Source organism: Bison bison, unplaced genomic scaffold (assembly GCF_000754665.1).
Source record: "Bison bison bison isolate TAMUID 2011002044 unplaced genomic scaffold, Bison_UMD1.0 scf7180017864043, whole genome shotgun sequence".
In the NCBI taxonomy this organism is placed as follows: Eukaryota; Metazoa; Chordata; class Mammalia; order Artiodactyla; family Bovidae; genus Bison; species Bison bison.
Window position 1 is genome coordinate 8,565,014 of NW_011494615.1, and position 7,206 is coordinate 8,572,219.

Here is a 7,206-nt window from a genome sequence, read left to right on the forward strand (position 1 = left end):
TAAAAGACACTTACTCCTTGGAAGGAAAGTTATGACCAACCTAGATAGCATATTCAAAAGCAGAGACCTTACTTTGCCAACAAAGGTTCGTCTAGTCAAGGCTATGGTTTTTCCAGTAGTCATGTATGGATGTGAGAGTTGGACTGTGAAGAAAGCTGAGTGTCGAAGCATGGATGCTTTTGAACTGTGGTGTTGGAGAAGACTCTTGAGAGTCCCTTGGACTGCAAGGAGATCCAACCAGTCCATTCTGAAGGAGATCAGCCCTGGAATTTCTTTGGAAGGAATGATGCTAAAGCTGAAACTCCAGTACTTTGGCCACCTCATTCTAAGAGTTGACTCATTGGAAAAGACTCTGATGCTGGGAGGGATTGGGGGCAGGAGGAGAAGGGGACGACAGAGGATGAGATGGCTGGATGGCATCACCGACTCAATGGACGTGAGTCTGAGTGAACTCTGGGAGTTGGTGATGGACAGGGAGGCCTGGCATGCTGCGATTCATGGGGTCACAAAGAGTCGGACACTACTGAGCGACTGAACTGAACTGACTGATAGTTGATTTACAATGCTGTGTTAATTTCTACTGTACAGCAAATGATTCAGTTATACTTACATACATATACATTTTTAAATATTCTTTTCCAATATGATTTATCATAGGACATTGACTGTATGGTTCCCTGTGCTATACAGTAGGACCTTGTTTTTGGTTATCCATTCTGTATATAGGCGCTTACATCTGCTAACCCTAAATTCCCACTCCATCTCTCCCCCAACCTACTCCCCCTTGGCAACCACTAGTCAGTTCTCTATGTCCATGATTCTATTTCTGTTTCATAGACAAGTTTATTTTTCATTTTGTGTCATATTTTAGATTCCATATATAAGTGAAAGCATATGGTATTTGTCTTTCTCTTTCTGACTTACTTCACTTAATATGGTAATCTCTAATTGCATCCATGTTTCTGTCAGTGACTTTATTTCATTTTTTATGGCTGAGTAGTATTCTGTTATCTGTATGTACCACATCTTCTTTATCCATTCATCTGTCCATGGGCATTGAAGTTGCTTCCACGTCTTGGCTAATGTAAGTAGTGATGCCATGAACATAGGGGTGCGTGTATCTTTTTGACTTACAGTTTCATCAGGGTATATTGCAGGACCACATGGCAACTTTATTTTTAGTTTTCTAAGGAACTCCATATCTCCACAGCAGCTGCACCAACTTACATTTCCACCAAATGGTGTAGGAGAGTTCCCTAGGCTCTCTGGTGGCGAGGCAGGGTTGGGGGGAAAACACAGGTAAAATATAGAAGGAACCTTTCCCAACCAGAGTATAGATAATTAGAGAGGATAAAACATGTGTTCCATACGCACAGCACAAGGTCAAAAGTGGGAAGTGGCACAGAGGGTCTAGATGGAGTGCTGGGGAATCCAGAGGACGGAGGAGACTTCTAGCTGGTCTTCACACTATCAACAGGGACACAGCAGACTACAGATGCATCGTTGCTGTTGTTTGGTCGCTAAGTCGTGTCCAATTCTTTGCCACCCTATGGACTGTAGCCTGCCAGACTCTTCTGTCCATGGAATTCTCCAGGCAAGAATACTGGAGTGGGTTGCCATTCCCTTCTCCAGGGGATCTTCCCGACCCACGATTGAACCTGAGTCTCCTGCACTGGCAGGCGGATTCTTTGCCACTGAGCCACCGGGGAAGCCCACAAACGCACCCTATTCTCCGCAGTCTCTCTTTGCTCCTACTTTCCATCAGTTCTTTCTTACAAAAAGAGCATATTTCTTAGCAGTGGAAAAGGAAAGGCAACAGATGAAGAGGATACCAAACATTTAGCAATACAAAAGAGGAGAGGAGGCATCTCGGAGCGCTGAATGTTTGCTTCCAACCACCTTAAAGAGGATTAAAATATAAAAACTGCATCTTTGTAACAGTCCTTCCTTTTCAAGAGAAAGGAAGAAACACATTTTATATTGCAGTGCAGTGTGCATAGTATGTGTGTGGACGTGCATGTCTGTGTCCAAAACACAAGTTTTACAAACCGGTACTTGGGGTGCAAATATTACGTATCATCTATTCTGTAGCCAGTGGCTGGCATGTAGAGGGTAAGAGAAGACAGCCCCCTGGTCTTTGGATGAAGCACTTGGATTGGATGCTGGTATTATTTACTGAGATGGAGACAGTCGGGGAGGGAGTTTTTCAGACATTTAGAGAGAAGAAAATGAATGAGAGGAAGATTTCTGACTTGGTCATGTGATGTTTGCGTTGCTTAGGATAGCAGCACTCACACATTTTGGCCGTGACCCACAGTTAGACAGATATTTGAAGTCAAGACCAAGCTGACCCCCCACATCTACCTGTGTGAGCATGTGTGCGTGTGAGAGGCCGTCTGTATTTCTCCCTTCCTGAGCAGGACCATGTGAGCTCTAGGCTGAGAGGTGGGTTGAAAGATACTAGCTAAAGAGATGACTGGGTGAAGCAGTGGGGCCGTCATGAACAGGGAGGAAGATTCTCAAGTGTTTTCCCTCATCCCAGGCTGAGCCTGCATCCACATTCAGGACCCACTTCCAGAACCCAGTGACTAGGTATTTTCTGACGGCCAAGGTGGCTGAAGGATGGAAGGTGGCTCTCCATTCTTCCCTTTGCTACACCGGGAGCAGAATAGGAAGGACGAAACTCTAGGTCTTGTCTTGCTGTGTTATTGCTGTTGTTCAGGCGCTCAGTCGTGTCTGACTCTTTGTGACCCCATAGACTGCAGCATGCCAGGCTTCCCTGTCCTTCACCATCTCCCAGAGCTTGCTCAAATGCATGTCTGTTGAGTCGGTGATGCCATCCAACCATCTCGTCCTCTGTTGTCCCCTTCTCCTCCTGCCTTCTATCTTTCCCAGCATCAGGTGGCCAAAGCTTCAGCTTCAGCTTCAGCATCAGTCCTTCCAGTGAATATTCAGGGTTGATTTCCATTTGGATTGACTGGTTTGACCTCCTTGCAGTCCAAGGGACTCTCAAGAGTCTTCTCCAGCACCATAGTTTGAAAGCATCAATTCTTCAGCGCTCAGCCTTCTTAATTGTTCAGCTCTTACATCCATACATGACTACTGGAGTCTTGCTGTGAAAAGAAGCTAAATTATGATGCCTGAAGGAGCGTTTCCATTTTTTGCAGGATTCTGCACAACATCCTCTTGGTTAAAATCTGAACACATTCCAAAAAGAGCTTAAAAAAAGGAGGGAGGGGTGGGAATCCCCTGGAGGTCCAGTGGTTAGGACTTCAGGGTTTCACTGCCTTGGGCCCAGGTTTGATCCCTGATGGTGCAGCCAAAAAAAAAAAAACAAAAAAAACCCAAAAACCAAAATCTGAACACATTCAATTTTCTATTAGTTTTTTGAGCTAAGCGTATTGAAAAATATAGAGAAAAATTTAGCAAACATTCCCATTTACAACACCAAGTTGTTGGTTGGTTGGTTGGTTGCTTTTTTGACCTTGAAGCCCGGCTTGCAGGATTTTAGTTCACTAATTCAGGCTCCCGTCAGTGAGAGAGCTGAGTCCCAACCACTGGACCACCAGGGAAGTTCCCCAGCATCAGGAATTAATAACTTACCTGTTTTGTCTGATATGCATATCATCTTCTTATTAACAAATATGAAGCATTATAGATGAAGCTGGAGTCCCACCCCTATTCCTCTCCTCTCTTTGCCCTGACTTCAGTCAGCCCTGATGAGTTTTATCTGTGTTTTCCAATCCATATTTTATAATTTTCATACATAATAGCCAATGTAGGGTATTAATTCACATACTGTTTTATTAATGAAGTATGGCTCCGCAAGCCATGGCTATTCTCACTCAAGTTTGTGTCCTAGAACTCCAGAGCTTGTCCTCTCTGGGCATGACAGTAGCCTGTCTGGGGTCTGAGGCAGATCTGTGGATGCAGTTGCAGTGTCTCTGGCCCAGGAGTGAGGGTGTCACTGAGGAAGTGAGGGGGACCTCTGGGGAATTTCAGTCCTGCCTGCTTCCTCTGCTTAGCACGCTTGGCTAAAAATAGCAGAAGCTGAGCACCACCTGCAAAGTTCAGCTGTGAGGGCTCCTATTTGGAAATGAGAGAGTTAGCAGCATCGCTGGCCACTTTCCAAGAACAATCTTTTGTTCAAGATGCCAAACGTGCTGCAGATACCAATTGATGCAGGGTTTTCTTTAATGACCAGTCCGTGTGTGGTAGGAAGCCCCCGGGGGTAATAGTCATTAAGGGACTTTTCCGACACACATACCTCCTTCAGCTGTCCCTTTAGGCATTCCTATAATCACATTGTTCACTTAAAAAAATGCAAAACGTGAGAGTTGTGAATTAAGCTTTACTGGGGGCGAAATGAGGACTGCAGCCCGGGAGACAGCACCTCAGGTAGCTCTGAGAGGCTGCTCCAAAGAGGTGGGGGGTGAGAAGAAAGTCGATGTATGTATGATTTGGTGAATGTTCATGCAACAAATATTTATCTTTGCAAAAGTCTTCTGCTAGTCAGGAGGAGCTGATGTCATCATGCAGGGATTAACTGCTTTTCTAGATATGAGGAGATACAAGAACTGGTCTGATAAAATCAGCTCCTGAAAATATCTAACTGTCTGAAGACCTGTTCTCTCAGTTTTTCCCAGAGCACAGAGTGCCTCATTCCTTCTCTCCAGCCTGACCTACTATCGGGGGGGTGAAAATCAGCAACTGCTGCATTACCTGATTTAATCTTTGTAGGGGTACATGGTGAGTGCCCATGACAAGTACCAATTTGTAGTTGACAACATCAATCTGGGTTCTACGTTGAAGTTATATTAAGCAGAATAGAAACCCCTTACGGACTTCACTGATGGTCCAGTGGCTATGACTCCAGGCTATCAGTGCGGGAGGCATGGGTTCTATTCCTGGTCGGGAGACTAGATCTTGCATGCAGCAACAAAGACTTGGTGCATCCAAGTAAATAAATAAAAATAAATATTAAAAAAGAAAAAGAATTCCTTAAAGAATATTAAAGTTCTTATAGAATCTTCGTGAGGACCAACTCCTTGAGCTTAAAGGCCATGGAGCCAGGAACAATGCCTGACTCCCAGCATTTCTTCCAACACAAAGCTTGTTTCTGTGACTCTCAGCTTGTTTGGGACTATGTTTCCTTATGATACAAGCATTTTTATAAAATAAAAGTATGTGCATGTGCGTGTGTATAGGAATACTTGTACACGGTACAAAATTCAAAAGGTATGAAAGGATAAACAGGAAAAAGAAGTCTCCTTTTTCTTGATGAAAGTGAAAAAGGAGAGTGAAAAAGTTGACTTAAAGCTCAACATTCAGAAAATGAAGATCATGGCATCCGGTCCCATCATTTCATGGCAAATAGATGGGGAAACAGTGGGCACAGTGGCTGACTTTATTTTTCTGGGCTCCAAAATCACTGCAGATGGTGACTGCAGCCATGAAATTAAAAGACACTTGCTCCTTGGAAGGAAAGTTATGACCAACCTAGACAGTGTATTAAAAAGCAGCAACATTATTTTGCCAACAAAGGTCTGTCTAGTCAAGGCTATGGTTTTTCCTGTGGTCATGTATGGATGTGAGAGTTGGACTGTGAAGAAGACTGAGCGCCGAAGAATTGAGGCTTTTGAACTGGGGTGTTGGAGAAGACTCTTGAGAGTCCCTTGGACTGCAAGGAGATCCAACCAGTCCATCCTGGAGGAGATCAGTCCTGGGTGTTCTTTGGAGGGACTGATATTGAAGCTGAAACTCCAGTACTTTGGACACCTGATGAGAAGAGCTGACTCATTTGAAAAGACCCTGATGGTGGGAAAGATTGAGGGCAGGAGGAGAAGGAGATGACAGAGGATGAGATGGTTGGATGGCATCACTGACTCGATGGACATGGGTTTGGGTAGACTTTGGGAGTTGGTGATGAACAGGAAGGCCTAGTGTGCTGTGGTTCATGGGGTCGCAAAGAGTCGGACACGACTGATCGACTGAACTGAACTGAACTGAGTGCCAGATATATACACTGAGAACAACAAAATATTGCTGAAGGAAATGAAAGAAGATTTAAATAAATACACATCAAAGTTCATGAGTTGGAAGACTTGTTATTGTTAAGATGGCAATTTCCCCAAAACTGACTTAATTCAATACAATTCTTATCAAAATCCCAACAGACTATTTTTTGTAGAAATTGATAAGCTGATCAGAAAATGTATATGGAAATACAAATAGCCTTGCAGAGCCAAACAGTTTTGAAAAGGAAAATCAAAATTGGAGGATTTATGTTGTTCAATCTCAAAACTTATTAAAGCTCTGATATGCAAAAGGTATTATTATGCCAGTTAGGATACCAGTATCCTGAGATGTGCTACAGAATTGATGAATCTTGAAAACATTATGCTAGGTGAAAAAAGCCAAATGCAAGAAACTACACATAGCATGATTCCATTTATATAAAGTGTTGAGAAAAGGCAAACTTGGGACATATGTGTACCTATGGCTGATTCATGTAGATGTATGTCAGAAACCAACATGATATTGTAAAGCAATTATCCTTTGATTAAAAATAAATTAAAAAAAAAGTAGATCAGTGGCTGCCTGGGGCTAGATATGGATAATGGGATTGTCTGCAAAAGGGCTCTAGGGAATTGGCTGAAGGGGTGTTCTAAAAATCAAATGTTAAGATGCTACACTTTCAATGCAGGAAGTGTGGTTTGGGGAAATAAGGTTCCATATGCCACTCATAAGTAAATAAAGTGAGCAAGAAACACTCTTTAAAAAAAATAAAATTTGAATGTGATGATCATTCAACTTTGTAAGTCTACTGGAAATCATTGGGTGAATGAATTTACAATGGGTGAATTTTATGGTATATAAATTGTACATCAATAACGGAGAAGGCAATGGCAACCCACTCCAGCACTCTTGCCTGGAAAATCCCATGGACGGAGGAGCCTGGTAGGCTGAAGTCCATTGGGTCTCGAAGAGTCGGGCACGACTAAGTGACTTCACTTTCACTTTTCACTTTCATGCATTGGAGAAGGAAATGGCAACCCACCCTAGTGTTCTTGCCTGGAGAATCCCAGGGACGGGGGAGCCTGGTGAGCTGCCGTCTATGGGGTCACACAGAGTTGGACACGACTGAAGCGACTTAGCAGCAGCAGCAGCTGCAAGAAACTATGAACATTGCTTATCAGAGCCAAC